Genomic DNA, 19,275 nt, shown 5'->3' on the forward strand with positions numbered 1-19,275 from the left:
AGTATGGGAGTGGACACTACACTGGTAGGGGTTAGTAGGGAGTGGACACTACACTGGTAGGGGTTAGTAGGGAGTGGACACTACACTGGTAGGGGTTAGTAGGGAGTGGACACTACTACACTGGTAGGGGTTAGTAGGGAGTGGACACTACTACACTGGTAGGGGTTAGTATGGGAGTGGACACTACTACACTGGTAGGGGTTAGTATTAGGGAGTGGACACTACTACACTGGTAGGGGTTAGTAGGGAGTGGTCACTACTACACTGGTAGGGGTTAGTAGGGAGTGGACACTACACTGGTAGGGGTTAGTAGGGAGTGGACACTACTACTGGTAGGGGTTAGTAGGGAGTGGACGCTACACTGGTAGGGGTTAGTATGGGAGTGGACACTACTACACTGGTAGGGGTTAGTAGGGAGTGGACACTACTACACTGGTAGGGGTTAGTAGGGAGTGGACACTACTACACTGGTAGGGGTTAGTAGGGAGTGGACACTACTACACTGGTAGGGGTTAGTAGGGAGTGGACACTACTACACTGGTAGGGGTTAGTAGGGGAGTGGACACTACTACACTGGTAGGGGTTAGTAGGGAGTGGACACTACTACACTGGTAGGGGTTAGTAGGGAGTGGACACTACTACACTGGTAGGGGTTAGTAGGGAGTGGACACTACTACACTGGTAGGGGTTAGTAGGGAGTGGACACTACTACACTGGTAGGGGTTAGTAGGGAGTGGACACTACTACACTGGTAGGGGTTAGTAGGGAGTGGACACTACTACACTGGTAGGGGTTAGTATGGGAGTGGACACTACTACACTGGTAGGGGTTAGTAGGGAGTGGACACTACTACACTGGTAGGGGTTAGTAGGGAGTGGACACTACACTGGTAGGGGTTAGTATGGGAGTGGACACTACTACACTGGTAGGGGTTAGTATGGGAGTGGACACTACTACACTGGTAGGGGTTAGTAGGGAGTGGACACTACTACACTGGTAGGGGTTAGTAGGGAGTGGACACTACTACACTGGTAGGGGTTAGTAGGGAGTGGACACTACTACACTGGTAGGGGTTAGTAGGGAGTGGACACTACTACACTGGTAGGGGTTAGTAGGGAGTGGACACTACTACACTGGTAGGGGTTAGTATGGGAGTGGACACTACTACACTGGTAGGGGTTAGGTAGGGTGGACACTACTACACTGGTAGGGGTTAGTAGGGAGTGGACACTACACTGGTAGGGGTTAGTAGGGAGTGGACACTACACTGGTAGGGGTTAGTAGGGAGTGGACACTACACTGGTAGGGGTTAGTAGGGAGTGGACACTACACACTGGTAGGGGTTAGTAGGGAGTGGACACTACACACTGGTAGGGGTTAGTAGGGAGTGGACACTACACACTGGTAGGGGTTAGTAGGGAGTGGACACTACACACTGGTAGGGGTTAGTAGGGAGTGGACACTACACTGGTAGGGGTTAGTAGGGAGTGGACACTACACTGGTAGGGGTTAGTAGGGAGTGGACACACACACTGGTAGGGGTTAGTAGGGGAGTGGACACTACACTGGTAGGGGTTAGTAGGGAGTGGACACTACTACACTGGTAGGGGTTAGTAGGGGAGGGACACTACACTGGTAGGGGTTAGTAGGGAGTGGACACTACACTGGTAGGGGTTAGTAGGGAGTGGACACTACACTGGTAGGGGTTAGTATGGGAGTGGACACTACACTGGTAGGGGTTAGTAGGGAGTGGACCCTACACTGGTAGGGGTTAGTAGGGAGTGGACACTACTACACTGGTAGGGGTTAGTTGGGAGTGGACACTACTACACTGGTAGGGGTTAGTAGGGAGTGGACACTACTACACTGGTAGGGGTTAGTTGGGAGTGGACACTACTACACTGGTAGGGGTTAGTAGGGAGTGGACACTACTACACTGGTAGGGGTTAGTAGGGAGTGGACACTACTACACTGGTAGGGGTTAGTATGGGAGTGGACACTACTACACTGGTAGGGGTTAGTATGGGAGTGGACACTACACTGGTAGGGGTTAGTATGGGAGTGGACACTACACTGGTAGGGGTTAGTATGGGAGTGGACACTACTACACTGGTAGGGGTTAGTATGGGAGTGGACACTACACTGGTAGGGGTTAGTATGGGAGTGGACACTACTACACTGGTAGGGGTTAGTATGGGAGTGGACACTACTACACTGGTAGGGGTTAGTAGGGAGTGGACACTACTGACACTGGTAGGGGTTAGTAGGGAGTGGACACTACTACACTGGTAGGGGTTAGTAGGGAGTGGACACTACTACACTGGTAGGGGTTAGTATGGGAGTGGACACTGACTGAATAAACAACCAGGGATACAGAGAAGATGAGACCAGACATTACTGCACACGCTCCTCCACACACACTGGGACATGTACCCTGTTCTGAGTCGGGGCGGTCCGTGGTTGAAGGCTTGCTGGTTGCGTGGTACTGTTCCGGGGAGTGGATGGCCGGTCCCATGCCGTAGTCTGCCTCGTCATATCCCAGACTCCTCTGGTCATCCTCCAGACCGTACGGCTCTGGGACAAACCTCGGCATCCCAGACAGCTCCAACGCACTGCCCATACGACCCACCTGACCAATACAATATCATCACGTTAATACACATTCTGCAGTCCTGACAGCTCCAACACACTGCCCATACAACCCACCTGACCAATACAATATCATCACGTTAACACACATTCTGCAGTCCAGACAGCTCCAACACACAGGCCTTACGACCCACCTGACCAATACAATATCATCAGGTTAAAACACATTCTGCAGTCCGAGACAGCTAACACACTTCTGCAGCCAGACAGCTCCACAACCCACCTGACCAATGACAATATCATCACATTAACACACATTCTGCAGTCCTGACAGCTCCAACACACTGCTCACACGTCACAGACACGGAGGAGATGACATGATCAGGGGAGAGAGGTTAACACATGTCCTGACAGCTCCAACACACTGACCCACTTTGATTTAACACAGGACGATGACACCTGTGGCTGTGCTGCGTATGGGTTAGACACAGCATTCCTGACATGATGGCTCTGTATCCTGAGTCCAGGGTCCGGTACCACATCAGCTGGCCTGGAGTCAGGGAGAAGTAGAGGAGGAGATGACATGAGTTGAGGAGGGAGAGAGGAGAGGACATACCCGTTGTCTCCCGACTCTACGTCTATGGATAAGAAGAGACAACAGATCCACCTGTCCTACCTGTAGCGGTTAGACACATGAGATGCTCCCCTGCTCAGGGGGCGTAGGTCTCCCTATGGAGGGAGGGCACCTGGAGGAGTCCATGAGTCCCGGGGGTCCGTAGTGGTAGTTTCAGGGGAGAGGTTAGACACGGTGTTGGTCAGGGGAGAGTCACGGGAGGACCTGGCTGTCTGTTAGACCCGCTCCATGGGGGAGGTGGTTAGACCCCGACACCTGTCATAGACCCCCCTCCATCCAGGGAGAGGTTGTCAGACACAGAGGGGATGACTGTACGAGTCATGGTAGTCTTCACTACCTTCTTAACCTGTGGAGAGGGAGATGACAAGAGTCAGGGGAGAGAGGTTAGACACGGAGGAGATGACATGAGTCAGGGGAGAGAGGTTAGACACGGAGGAGATGACATGAGTCAGGGGAGAGAGGTTAGACACGGAGGAGATGACATGAGTCAGGGGAGAGAGGTTAGACACGGAGGAGATGACATGAGTCAGGGGAGAGAGGTTAGACACGGAGGAGATGACATGAGTCAGGGGAGAGAGGTTAGACACGGAGGAGATGACATGAGTCAGGGGAGAGAGGTTAGACACGGAGGAGATGACATGAGTCAGGGGAGAGAGGTTAGACACGGAGGAGATGACATGAGTCAGGGGAGAGAGGTTAGACACGGAGGAGATGACATGAGTCAGGGGAGAGAGGTTAGACACGGAGGAGATGACATGAGTCAGGGGAGAGAGGTTAGACACGGAGGAGATGACATGAGTCAGGGGAGAGAGGTTAGACACGGAGGAGATGACATGAGTCAGGGGAGAGAGGTTAGACACGGAGGAGATGACATGAGTCAGGGGAGAGAGGTTAGACACGGAGGAGATGACATGAGTCAGGGGAGAGAGGTTAGACACGGAGGAGATGACATGAGTCAGGGGAGAGAGGTTAGACACGGAGGAGATGACATGAGTCAGGGGAGAGAGACACGGAGGAGATGACAAGAGTCAGGGGAGAGGGAGATGACATGAGTCAGGGGAGAGAGGTTAGACACGGAGGAGATGACATGAGTCAGGGGAGAGAGGTTAGACACGGAGGAGATGACATGAGTCAGGGGAGAGAGGTTAGACACGGAGGAGATGACATGAGTCAGGGGAGAGAGGTTAGACACGGAGGAGATGACATGAGTCAGGGGAGAGAGGTTAGACACGGAGGAGATGACATGAGTCAGGGGAGAGAGGTTAGACACGGAGGAGATGACATGAGTCAGGGGAGAGAGGTTAGACACGGAGGAGATGACATGAGTCAGGGGAGAGAGGTTAGACACGGAGGAGATGACATGAGTCAGGGGAGAGAGGTTAGACACGGAGGAGATGACATGAGTCAGGGGAGAGAGGTTAGACACGGAGGAGATGACATGAGTCAGGGGAGAGAGGTTAGACACGGAGGAGATGACATGAGTCAGGGGAGAGAGGTTAGACACGGAGGAGATGACATGAGTCAGGGGAGAGGTTAGACACGGAGGAGATGACATGAGTCAGGGGAGAGAGGTTAGACACGGAGGAGATGACATGAGTCAGGGGAGAGAGGTTAGACACGGAGGAGATGACATGAGTCAGGGGAGAGAGGTTAGACACGGAGGAGATGACATGAGTCAGGGGAGAGAGGTTAGACACGGAGGAGATGACATGAGTCAGGGGAGAGAGGTTAGACACGGAGGAGATGACATGAGTCAGGGGAGAGAGGTTAGACACGGAGGAGATGACATGAGTCAGGGGAGAGAGGTTAGACAGGAGGAGATGACATGAGTCAGGGGAGAGAGGTTAGACACGGAGGAGATGACATGAGTCAGGGGAGAGAGGTTAGACACGGAGGAGATGACATGAGTCAGGGGAGAGAGGTTAGACACGGAGGAGATGACATGAGTCAGGGGAGAGAGGTTAGACACGGAGGAGATGACATGAGTCAGGGGAGAGAGGTTAGACACGGAGGAGATGACATGAGTCAGGGGAGAGAGGTTAGACACGGAGGAGATGACATGAGTCAGGGGAGGTTAGAGGGAGATGACATCAGACACGGAGGAGATGACATGAGTCAGGGGAGAGGTTAGACACGGAGGTTAGACACGGAGGAGATGACAAGAGTCAGGGGAGAGTTAGACACGGAGGAGATGACATGAGTCAGGGAGAGGTTAGTGTTAGACACGGAGGAGATGACATGAGTCAGGGGAGAGAGGTTAGACACGGAGGAGATGACATGAGTCAGGGGAGAGAGGTTAGACACGGAGGAGATGACATGAGTCAGGGGAGAGAGGTTAGACACGGAGGAGATGACAGACACGGAGGAGATGACATGAGTCAGGGGAGAGAGGTGTTAGACACGGAGGAGATGACATGAGTCAGGGGAGAGAGGTTAGACACGGAGGAGATGACATGAGTCAGGGGAGAGAGGTTAGACACGGAGGAGATGACATGAGTCAGGGGAGAGAGGTTAGACACGGAGGAGATGACATGAGTCAGGGGAGAGAGGTTAGACACGGAGGAGATGACATGAGTCAGGGGAGAGAGGTTAGACACGGAGGAGATGACATGAGTCAGGGGAGAGAGGTTAGACACGGAGGAGATGACATGAGTCAGGGGAGAGAGGTTAGACACGGAGGAGATGACATGAGTCAGGGGAGAGAGGTTAGACACGGAGGAGATGACATGAGTCAGGGGAGAGAGGTTAGACACGGAGGAGATGACATGAGTCAGGGGAGAGAGGTTAGACACGGAGGAGATGACATGAGTCAGGGGAGAGAGGTTAGAGACACGGAGGAGATGACATGAGTCAGGGGAGAGAGGTGACATAGTCAGTTAGACACGGAGGAGATGACATGAGTCAGGGGAGAGAGGTTAGACACGGAGGAGATGACATGAGTCAGGGGAGAGAGGTTAGACACGGAGGAGATGACATGAGTCAGGGGAGAGAGGTTAGACACGGAGGAGATGACATGAGTCAGGGGAGAGAGGTTAGACACGGAGGAGATGACATGAGTCAGGGGAGAGAGGTTAGACACGGAGGAGATGACATGAGTCAGGGGAGAGAGGTTAGACACGGAGGAGATGACAACAGGGGAGAGAGGTTAGACACGGAGGAGATGACATGAGTCAGGGGAGAGAGGTTAGACACGGAGGAGATGACATGAGTCAGACACGGAGGAGATGACATGAGTCAGGGGAGAGAGGTTAGACACGGAGGAGATGACATGAGTCAGGGGAGAGAGGTTAGACACGGAGGAGATGACAGAGTCAGGGGAGAGAGTTAGACACGGAGGAGATGACATGAGTCAGGGGAGAGAGGTTAGACACGGAGGAGATGACATGTGAGTCAGGGGAGAGAGGTTAGACACGGAGGAGATGACATGAGTCAGGGGAGAGAGGTTAGACACGGAGGAGATGACATGAGTCAGGGGAGAGAGGTTAGGTTAGACACGGAGGAGACATGAGTGACATGAGTCAGGGGAGAGAGGTTAGACACGGAGGAGATGACATGAGTCAGGGGAGAGAGGTTAGACACGGAGGAGGTGACATGAGTCAGGGGAGAGAGAGGTCAGACACGGAGGAGATGACATGAGTCAGGGGAGAGAGGTTAGACACGGAGGAGATGACATGAGTCAGGGGAGAGAGGTTAGACACGGAGGAGATGACATGAGTCAGGGGAGAGAGGTTAGACACGGAGGAGATGACATGAGTCAGGGGAGAGAGGTTAGACACGGAGGAGATGACATGAGTCAGGGGAGAGAGGTTAGACACGGAGGAGATGACATGAGTCAGGGGAGAGAGGTTAGACACGGAGGAGATGACATGAGTCAGGGGAGAGAGGTTAGACACGGAGGAGATGACATGAGTCAGGGGAGAGAGGTTAGACACGGAGGAGATGACATGAGTCAGGGGAGAGAGGTTAGACACGGAGGAGATGACATGAGTCAGGGGAGAGAGGTTAGTGTCAGGAGATGACATGAGTCAGGGGAGAGAGGTTAGACACGGAGGAGATGACATGAGTCAGGGGAGAGAGGTTAGACACGGAGGAGATGACATGAGTCAGGGGAGAGAGGTTAGACACGGAGGAGATGACATGTCAGGGGAGAGAGGTTAGACACGGAGGAGATGACATGAGTCAGGGGAGAGAGGTTAGTGACATGAGTCAGACACGGAGGAGATGACATGAGTCAGGGGAGAGAGGTTAGACACGGAGGAGATGACATGAGTCAGGGGAGAGAGGTTAGACACGGAGGAGATGACAGAGAGAGGTTAGACACGGAGGAGATGACATGAGTCAGGGGAGAGAGGTTAGACACGGAGGAGGTGACATGGAGTCAGGGGGAGAGAGGTTAGACACGGAGGAGATGACATGAGTCAGGGGAGAGAGGTTAGAGACACGGAGGAGATGACATGAGTCAGGGGAGAGAGGTTAGACACGGAGGAGATGACATGAGTCAGGGGAGAGAGGTTAGACACGGAGGAGATGACATGAGTCAGGGGAGAGAGGTTAGACACGGAGGAGATGACATGAGTCAGGGGAGAGAGGTTAGACACGGAGGAGATGACATGAGTCAGGGGAGAGAGGTTAGACACGGAGGAGATGACATGAGTCAGGGGAGAGAGGTTAGACACGGAGGAGATGACATGAGTCAGGGGAGAGAGGTTGAGTCAGTTAGACACGGAGGAGATGACATGAGTCAGGGGAGAGAGGTTAGACACGGAGGAGATGACATGAGTCAGGGGAGAGAGGTTAGACACGGAGGAGATGACATGAGTCAGGGGAGAGAGGTTAGACACGGAGGAGATGTGAGTCAGACACGGAGGAGATGACATGAGTCAGGGGAGAGAGGTTAGACACGGAGGAGATGACATGAGTCAGGGGAGACACGGAGGAGATGACATGAGTCAGGGGAGAGAGGTTAGACACGGAGGAGATGACATGAGTCAGGGGAGAGAGGTTAGACACGGAGGAGATGACATGAGTCAGGGGAGAGAGGTTAGTGTCAGACACGGAGGAGATGACATGAGTCAGGGGAGAGAGGTTAGACACGGAGGAGATGACATGAGTCAGGGGAGAGAGGTTAGTGTCAGACACGGAGGAGATGACATGAGTCAGGGGAGAGAGGTTAGACACGGAGGAGATGACATGAGTCAGGGGAGAGAGGTTAGTGTCAGACACGGAGGAGATGACATGAGTCAGGGGAGAGAGGTTAGACACGGAGGAGATGACATGAGTCAGGGGAGAGAGGTTAGACACGGAGGAGATGACATGAGTCAGGGGAGAGAGGTTAGACACGGAGGAGATGACATGAGTCAGGGGAGAGAGGTTAGACACGGAGGAGATGACATGAGTCAGGGGAGAGAGGTTAGACACGGAGGAGATGACATGAGTCAGGGGAGAGAGGTTAGACACGGAGGAGATGACATGAGTCAGGGGAGAGAGGTTAGACACGGAGGAGATGACATGAGTCAGGGGAGAGAGGTTAGTGACATGAGTCAGGGGAGAGAGGTTAGACACGGAGGAGATGACATGAGTCAGGGGAGAGAGGTTAGACACGGAGGAGATGACATGAGTCAGGGGAGAGAGGTTAGACACGGAGGAGATGACATGAGTCAGGGGAGAGAGGTTAGACACGGAGGAGATGACATGAGTCAGGGGAGAGAGGTTAGACACGGAGGAGATGACATGAGTCAGGGGAGAGAGTTAGTCAGACACGGAGGAGATGACATGAGTCAGGGGAGAGAGGTTAGGTTAGACACGGAGGAGATGACATGAGTCAGGGGAGAGAGGTTAGACACGGTGACAGACACGGAGGAGATGACATGAGTCAGGGGAGAGAGGTTAGACACGGAGGAGATGACATGAGTCAGGGGAGAGAGGTTAGACACGGAGGAGATGACATGAGTCAGGGGAGAGAGGTTAGACACGGAGGAGATGACATGAGTCAGGGGAGAGAGGTTAGTGTCAGACACGGAGGAGATGACATGAGTTAGACACGGGGAGAGACATGGTTAGTGACATCAGACACGGAGGAGATGACATGAGTCAGGGGAGAGAGGTTAGACACGTGACAGAGTCAGGGGAGAGAGGTTAGACGGAGGAGATGACATGAGTCAGGGGAGAGAGGTTAGACACGGAGGAGATGACATGAGTCAGTCAGGAGGAGAGACATGTTAGACACGGAGGAGATGACATGAGTCAGGGGAGAGAGGTTAGACACGGAGGAGATGACATGAGTCAGGGGAGAGAGGTTAGTGTCAGACACGGAGGAGATGACATGAGTCAGGGGAGAGAGGTTAGACACGGAGGAGATGACATGAGTCAGGGGAGAGAGGTTAGACACGGAGGAGATGACATGAGTCAGGGGAGAGAGGTTAGACACGGAGGAGATGACATGAGTCAGGGGAGAGAGGTTAGACACGGAGGAGATGACATGAGTCAGGGGAGAGAGGTTAGACACGGAGGAGATGACATGAGTCAGGGGAGAGAGGTTAGACACGGAGGAGATGACATGAGTCAGGGGAGAGAGGTTAGTGTCAGACACGGAGGAGGTGACATGAGTCAGGGGAGAGAGGTTAGACACGGAGGAGATGACATGAGTCAGACACGGAGGAGATGACATGAGTCAGGGGAGAGAGGTTAGTGACATGAGTCAGGGGACACGGAGGAGATGACATGAGTCAGGGGAGAGAGGTTAGACACGGAGGAGATGACATGAGTCAGGGGAGAGAGGTTAGACACGGAGGAGATGACATGAGTCAGGGGAGAGAGGTTAGACACGGAGGAGATGACATGAGTCAGGGGAGAGAGGTTAGACACGGAGGAGATGACATGAGTCAGGGGAGAGAGGTTAGACACGGAGGAGATGACATGAGTCAGGGGAGAGAGGTTAGACACGGAGGAGATGACATGAGTCAGGGGAGAGAGGTTAGTGTCAGACACGGAGGAGACACGGAGGAGATGACATGAGTCAGGGGAGAGGTTAGAGGTTAGTCAGTCAGACACGGAGGAGATGACATGAGTCAGGGGAGAGAGGTTAGTGTCAGACACGGAGGAGATGACATGAGTCAGGGGAGAGAGGTTAGACACGGAGGAGATGACATGAGTCAGGGGAGAGAGGTTACGTGACATGAGTCAGGGGAGAGAGGTTAGACACGGAGGAGATGACATGAGTCAGGGGAGAGAGATAGTGTCAGACACGGAGGAGATGACATGAGTCAGGGGAGAGAGGTTAGACACGGAGGAGACATGACAGGGGAGAGTCAGGGGAGATGACATGAGTCAGGGGAGAGAGGTTAGACACGGAGGAGATGACATGAGTCAGGGGAGAGAGGTTAGTGTCAGACACGGAGGAGATGACATGAGTCAGGGGAGAGAGGTTAGACACGGAGGAGATGACATGAGTCAGGGGAGAGAGGTTAGTGTCAGACACGGAGGAGATGACATGAGTCAGGGGAGAGAGGTTAGACACGGAGGAGATGACATGAGTCAGGGGAGAGAGGTTAGACACGGAGGAGATGACATGAGTCAGGGGAGGGGTAGAGAGGTTGGAGAGGAAAAGGAGGGGAGAAAAGGTAAGTGAGAGAAGTGTAAGGGGTGTGGAGGCAGAAAAGATCAATCCATTAGCTGATGTCATTCACAATCCTCAAGTGTCAACTGTGTGTGTGGAAGTAAAGGTAGTACAGTTTCTGTGCCCGTGGTGCCGTCTTCGCTGGTTTCCACGGAGATGACGGGGGCACCACCGGGTCATCTTCCACGGTCAACCGTCTCCTGGACGACTTGACCAGGCTCCATCCTGTACTGAAGAACGGAGACAGACACCGTTACACACACACACAATATAACACACACACCCACACACACAATATAACACACAGATAAATGCACACTAGCGAACTTAATTAACACAGGCAAACATGTCACACACACAGATACATAGACAGTCACACAACTGCCAAAGAGGAAGACATATTCCGGTACACACACACAGCTTACATGTGTCCCGTTGACGTATCCCTCCTTCAGTGTGAGCCTCTCTATGTCCGCATCACAAGAAACACGCCCATTCTGTAGAGCGGAGGGGAAGACAGGAGTAGTTTACACGAGAGGACAGTGTGTGTGTGTGTGTGTGTGTCAACCGCAGGGCCAGTGGCCAAGGAGGAGCAGAGTTATTCCAAACATTCAGAGGAGCAGGTTAACACAGGACACAGAGAGAATGTCATGACATCAGAGCCCCAGGCTCCTTTCACACACACAGGCACCACCACATCCCATTCAGTCAACAGGCACCACCACATCCCATTCAGTCAACAGGCACCACCACATCCCATTCAGTCAACAGGCACCACCACATCCCATTCAGTCAACACCACCACATCCCATTCAGTCAACAGGCACCACCACATCCCATTCAGTCAACAGGCACCACCACATCCCATTCAGTCCACCACATCCCATTCAGACAACAGACAACACCACCACATCCCATTCATTCAACCCCAGACAACAGGCACCACCACATCCCATTCAGTCAACCCCAGACAACAGGCACCACCACATCCCATTCAGTCAACCCCAGACAACAGGCACCACCACATCCCATTCAGTCAACCCCAGACAACAGGCACCACTACATCCCATTCAGTCAACAGGCACCACCACATCCCATTCAGTCAACAGGCACCACCACATCCCATTCAGTCAACCCCAGACAACAGGCACCACCACATCCCATTCAGTCAACAGGCACCACCACATCCCATTCAGTCAACCCCAGACAACAGGCACCACCACATCCCATTCATTCAACCCCAGACAACAGGCACCACCACATCCCATTCATTCAACCCCAGACAACAGGCACCACCACATCCCATTCAGTCAACCCCAGACAACAGGCACCACCACATCCCATTCATTCAACCCCAGACATTAAGCAGAAATACAGTAAGTACAAACTAGACAAGCAATAAAACAATTGATGACGTGACTGAAAAAAACAAATGAAGGACAGAATGGGGGAGACATGGAGGATGAGGAGAGACCGGTTCAGAGAGAGCAACACTGCTGCCAGCCAGACAGGAAGAGCCTCCGAGAGAGCAGGGCGTGTGAGAACCTGTCAGTGGGTTGTCAGTTGGCCGTGTGTGTGTGTCTCAGTGGGGTTCTCAGTGTGTGTGTGCCTGTCAGCTCTGTAAACAGGGTGAAGACCAGGCACATTCCAACCCTGTCTGTTCTCCAGAGATACAACACTGACTGACCAGACCAACCCTGAGAGAGGAGACTATGTGTTTACCGTGTAGTGTGTTTATAAAATGCCTGAGGGTGGGAAAATGACACACCTCAGTGTGTCTGCTTACCAGACAGTGTGTGTGTGTGTGTGTGTGTATGTGCGCGCTCGCAAGTAATCTAAAGCTATGAGGTCACTACGTCCAGACAGGGAAGCCTGACAGTCACAGACACTAAGCAGGAAGTGGACATGGTAAACAGTAACCTAGACCAGGGATTGGACAAAACCCAACCGGTTATGAATCAAGCAGGCAGCAGTATACTATTTGTAAAAAATAAAGTGTATTTTTCCTCCTCTGTTCTCCCTTCTGCTCAGTGTACACATGCTGCTCCTCCTCCAGAAAAGCACCAAGAAATGACATTCAGTAGCTACAAGCAATGCTTGTATAATGTTGAGCTGGATTTGCCCGTCTTTGCAATTGTGTTCATTTTCACACGTTAGCATTTAGCTTACATCTGGTCAGTCAGAGTTGTATTCTCAAACTAAATACTGCAATTCTACTGTCTGAACGATCTGTAATATTCTGACCACAGGATCAGCCATGGACTGGGATCATTAACACTGAACATACGGTATAATGTTTTATCATATCATATGAGCCTTAGGAATGTCTTAGGGCGGACCAATGATGGCTACAGGGAGGGTTGACCAATGATGGCTACAGGGAGGGACAAAACCAATGATGGCTACAGGGAGGGTTGACCAATGATGGCAAATGACAGGGAGGGTTGACCAATGATGGCTACAGGGAGGGTTGACCAATGATGGCTACAGGGAGGGTTGACCAATGATGGCTACAGGGAGGGTTGACCAATGATGGCTACAGGGAGGGTTGACCAATGATGGCTACAGGGAGGGTTGACCAATGATGGCTACAGGTAGGGTTGACCAATGATGGCTACAGGGAGGGTTGACCAATGATGGCTACAGGGAGAGGGCACATTGACCAATGATGGCTACAGGGAGGGTTGACCAATGATGGCTACAGGGAGGGTTGACCAATGATGGCTACAGGGAGGGTTGACCAATGATGGCTACAGGGAGGGTTGACCAATGATGGCTACAGGGAGGGTTGACCAATGATGGCTACAGGTAGGGTTGACCAATGATGGCTACAGGGAGGGTTGACCAATGATGGCTACAGGGAGGGTTGACCAATGATGGCTACAGGGAGGGTTGACCAATGATGGCTACAGGGAGGGTTGACCAATGATGGCTACAGGGAGGGTTGACCAATGATGGCTACAGGGAGGGTTGACCAATGATGGCTACAGGGAGGGTTGACCAATGATGGCTACAGGGAGGGTTGACCAATGATGGCTACAGGGAGGGTTGACCAATGATGGCTACAGGGAGGGTTGACCAATGATGGCTACAGGGAGGGTTGACCAATGATGGCTACAGGGAGGGTTGACCAATGATGGAACGAGACGGGACGACGGTTGGGGTGAGGCAATGGGTGATACCATGGGGGCTCGGATTGTACAATTCTGTGAACTTCATGCAAAATTCCACAGGTTTTCCGGAAATCCTCCAATTTCCTGCTTATTCCCTCCTGGAAGATATCGGAATGTTGCAACCCTAACGGCAGCTATGGAGGTGACGGCATGGATAGTTACAAGGACGGTTGAACGGTGATGAAACGAGGATGAAGTGATGGAATGGGTGATACCATGATGGCTATGGGGGTGGTGGATGATCCCATGAATGCTATGGGGGTGGTGGATGATCCCATGGGGGCGAGGGCTTTACCTGTAGATTGGGGGGAGGGCGTGGGAGGGTGCCTCCGCACCTCCTCTCCTCCTCCAGAGCGCGAGTCAGACGCTCAAACTGACGCTCCTGCTCCCGCACGGAGGCCAGGAGAGAGGCTGCACTCTCACACTGCTCCATTCACACTGAGTAGAGAGGACAGGACAGGGTTCAACCACCTAGCACCACACTGAGTAGAGAGGACAGGACAGGGTTCAACCATATAGCACCACACTAAGTAGAGAGGACAGGGTTCAACCATATAGCACCACACTAAGTAGAGAGGACAGGGTTAAACCACCGAGCACCACACTGGGTAGAGAGGACAGGTTTAAATCACCTAGCACCACACTGGGTAGAGAGGACAGGTTTAAATCACCTAGCACCACACTGAGTAGAGAGGACAGGACAGGGTTCAACCATATAGCACCACACTAAGTAGAGAGGACAGGGTTAAACCACCGAGCACCACACTGAGAGAGGACAGGGTTAAACCACCGAGCACCACACTAAGTAGAGAGGACAGGGTTCAACCACCGAGCACCACACTAAGTAGAGAGGACAGGGTTCAACCATATAGCACCACACTAAGTAGAGAGGACAGGGTTAAACCACCGAGCACCACACTAAGTAGAGAGGACAGGTTTAAATCACCTAGCACCACACTGGGTAGAGAGGACAGGTTTAAATCACCTAGCACCACACTAAGTAGAGAGGACAGGGTTAAACCACCGAGCACCACACTGGGTAGAGAGGACAGGTTTAAATCACCTAGCACCACACTGGGTAGAGAGGACAGGTTTAAATCACCTAGCACCACACTAAGTAGAGAGGACAGGGTTAAACCACCGAGCACCACACTAAGTAGAGAGGACAGGGTTAAACCACCGAGCACCACACTGGGTAGAGGACAGGTTTAAATCACCTAGCACCACACAAAGAGGAAGGACAGAGTTAACCTGACACACACAGAATAAACCGTTTTTAAACAACATTCCATACTCCGTTATATTCACACACACACAGACAGAGAGAGAGAGAGACACAGACAGAGACAGTTAACCCACATTACAGTGATGCTGTACAGAGAAGCAGCAGGAAGCCAGGATGCCAATCACCTCCACACTTAGAGATGAACAGCATGAGAGAGAGGGGAGGACGAGAAGGAGAGAGAGGGAGGATAGGAGGGAGGTTGAGGAGATACAGGAAAGAGAAGAACGGGAGAGGAAGAGGGAGAAGCAGAAGGAAATAAGTTGAGTTACAATAGGAGTGTGATGACTGCGGGGGGAGAATCACATGTTCTTAGGGAAGGGCTGTGGCAGGTGGTGCTCGTTAGCACCTCTTGTCTTCCACAGAGGCAGGTGAGAGCGAGATAAAGAGAGGAGAGAATGAGAAACGGAGCACCACGGGTTCTAGAAGTCTATTTCTGGGCCCAGAGTTTACACCCATCAGCTCCTGGCTGAGCCCAAAACAGAACCAGAAACTAGAACGACAGTAAAAGACAGAACAGACCTTAAAGACTCTGTTTTATATTCACACTATGGAGGTTGAAATAACACTGAAAATCATAATGCCCTTTTAGTGTAAGAGCTGTTAGAAAAGACAGCCTGTTTTGGTGGGATGGAGTTTGTTAATAGACCAATAAGAGCTCGTTTTGAGTTTCCCCACTCAGACCACTCCCAGGCAGCCCTAGCTACATTCTTGCTTAAGAAATTACTCTTCGCTAACAAGCTTTTTTCTGTTTGACCATTTTAATTGAGAACAACCACAGCAAGGTGAGAAAAACAGCTGCATTGGACCTTTAGGTTGTCGTGTAGCTAGAGGATTCAGAACAGGAAACTTGGCCTAACTGAACCAAACGTAGCTAGAGGATTCAGAACAGGAAACTTGGCCTAACTGAACCAAACGTAGCTAGAGAATTCAGAACAGGAAACTTGGACTAACTGAACCAAACGTAGCTGAACCAAACTGAACCAAACGTAGCTAGAGAATTCAGAACAGGAAACTTGGCCTAACTGAACCAAACGTAGCTAGAGGATTCAGAACAGGAAACTTGGCCTAACTGAACCAAACGTAGCTAGAGGATTCAGAACAGGAAACTTGGCCTAACTGAACCAAACGTAGCTAGAGGATTCAGAACAGGAAACTTGGCCTAACTGAACCAAACGTAGCTAGAGGATTCAGAACAGGAAACTTGGCCTAACTGAACCAAACGTAGCTAGAGAATTCAGAACAGGAAACTTGGCCTAACTGAACCAAACGTAGCTGCTAGAGGATTCAGAACAGGAAACTTGGCCTAACTGAACCAAACGTAGCTAGAGGATTCAGAACAGGAAACTTGGCCTAACTGAACCAAACGTAGCTAGAGGATTCAGAACAGGAAACTTGGCCTAACTGAACCAAACGTAGCTAGAGGATTCAGAACAGGAAACTTGGCCTAACTGAACCAAACGTACTAGAGGATTCAGAACAGGAAACTTGGCCTAACTGAACCAAACGTAGCTAGAGGATTCAGAACAGGAAACTTGGCCTAACTGAACCAAACGTAGCTAGAGGATTCAGAACAGGAAACTGGCCTAACTGAACCAAACGTAGCTAGAGGATTCAGAACAGGAAACTTGGCCTAACTGAACCAAACGTAGCTGAGGATTCAGAACAGGAAACTTGGCCTAACTGAACCAAACGTAGCTAGAGGAACAGGAAACTTGGCCTAACTGAACCAAACGTAGCTAGAGGATTCAGAACAGGAAACTTGGCCTAACTGAACCAAACGTAGCTAGAGGATTCAGAACAGGAAACTTGGCCTAACTGAACCAAACGTAGCTAGAGGATTCAGAACAGGAAACTTGGCCTAACTGAACCAAACGTAGCTAGAGGATTCAGAACAGGAAACTTGGCCTAACTGAACCAAACGTAGCTAGAGGATTCAGAACAGGAAACTGGCCTAACTGAACCAAACGTGGCTAGAGGATTCAGAACAGGAAACTTGGCCTAACTGAACCAAACGTAGCTAGAGATTGGCCTAACTGAACCAAACGGCTAAGGATTCAGAACAGGAAACTTGGCCTAACTGAACCAAACGTAGCTAGAGGATTGTGAATGGCCTAACTGAACCAAACGTAGCTAGAGGATTCAGAACAGGAAACTTGGCCTAACTGAACCAAACGTAGCTAGAGGATTCAGAACAGGAAACTTGGCCTAACTGAACCAAACGTAGCTGAACAGGATTCAGGGACAGGAAACTTGGCTGCTGCTGCTGAGGATTCAGAACAGGAAACTTGGCCTAACTGAACCAAACGTAGCTAGAGGATTCAGAACAGGAAACTTGGCCTAACTGAACCAAACGTAGCTAGAGGATTCAGAACAGGAAACTTGGCCTAACTGAACCAAACGTAGCTATTCAGAACAGCTGCTAACTGCTGCTGGGATGAACAGGAAACTTGGCCTAACTGAACCAAACGTAGCTATGGCTGGCTGCTGCTGTGGATGGGCCGGCACGCTATGGCTGCTGCTGTGGGATGGGCCGGCACGCTATGGCTGCTGCTGCTGTGGATGGGCCGGCACGCTATGGCTGCTGCTGTGGGATGGGCCGGCACGCTATGGCTGCTGCTGTGGATGGGCCGGCACGCTATGGCTGCTGCTGCGGATGGGCCGGCACGCTATGGCTGCTGCTGCTGTGGATGGGCCGGCACGCTATGGCTGCTGCTGCTGGCTGCTGCTGTGGATGGGCCGGCACGCTATGGCTGCTGCTGTGGGATGGGCCGGCACGCTATGGCTGCTGCTGTGTGGATGGGCCGGCACGCTATGGCTGCTGCTGCTGCTGTGGATGGGCCGGCACGCTATGGCTGCTGCTGCTGTGGATGGGCCGGCACGCTATGGCTGCTGCTGCTGTGGATGGGCCGGCACTATGGCTGCTGCTGTGGATGGGCCGGCATGCTATGGCTGCTGCTGCTGTGGATGGGCCGGCACGCTATGGCTGCTGCTGTTGTGGATGGGCCGGTTAGTAACGTAGGAGAAGGGAGCGAGCAGACGGAGGAAGAGGAGAGACACCAAGGCAACTCAGCTACAGCCAAGACGAGCTAACTGGTAGCAGTCACAATGTTATTCATCATCACACAACGTATCATCATGGAAGTCCCTGTCTTGGATAGAGTAGCCTAGAGAAGAGCCAGCTTCACACTGACTATACAAAACATTAGGAACACATAATATTGAGTTGAACACCCCCCCCCACATACACAATCCATGTCTCAAGGCTTCTTCAACCCGTCCCGTCCCCTTCATCTACACTGACTGTATCAGATTTAACAAGTGACATCAATAAGGGGATCATCACTTTCACCTGGATTCACCTGGTCAGTCTGTCATGGAAAGAGGTGTTCTTAATGTTTGGTACACTCTGTGTAGACAGCTAGGCTAATGCTGCGGCCACATGCTGCACTTTCACCCCAAACCCCATTCAGATAAAACAGCCTACCCGTTGGTTGCTGGTTGTAGCTTTCTCCCTCTCATTTGGCTAACTTTTAAATTGGGTCATTTTATTCCATCTAGCGTTGCATTAGTGAATTTTCGTTCCACATTGAGCCTCTTTGATTGGCTAACACAAACAACAAGCTACACAGTGAAGGCTACCGGTCAACTACCAGTCTGTGGCGTCATAAAAACTACCCCAAAAAGTTAGTTTTATTAAACTAAGAATTCTTGTATTTAACAATGTTACATGGATGTTAAATGTAAATCAGAAAAAGTTTTTGTTCATGTTAAAATTGCCCCCCCCCCCCCTCAAAAAAGTCATACTCACAAAAGTATTTAAATCCTAACGTCCGTTTGGCTATTGGAATAACCGTTCACATACCTAGTTCAAAACATAACCGATTCAGAACCACATTAGCCTACATGGAATCAGATCCTTGTTGAGCTGTAGTCATACCAGAGGACCAGCCATCCAAATCATTCCCCCCTTCAATCCTGC

At 51.5% G+C, this 19,275-nt stretch overlaps 1 pseudogene; it reads right to left on the reverse strand.

The window, feature by feature from the left end:
* The window catches only part of LOC135537905 (catenin delta-1-like), a 53,200-nt pseudogene that overhangs the window by 23,587 nt on the left and 10,338 nt on the right, over positions 1-19,275 (reverse strand).

The sequence above is a fragment of the Oncorhynchus masou genome, unplaced genomic scaffold, assembly GCF_036934945.1.
Source record: "Oncorhynchus masou masou isolate Uvic2021 unplaced genomic scaffold, UVic_Omas_1.1 unplaced_scaffold_871, whole genome shotgun sequence".
Taxonomy (NCBI): Eukaryota; Metazoa; Chordata; class Actinopteri; order Salmoniformes; family Salmonidae; genus Oncorhynchus; species Oncorhynchus masou.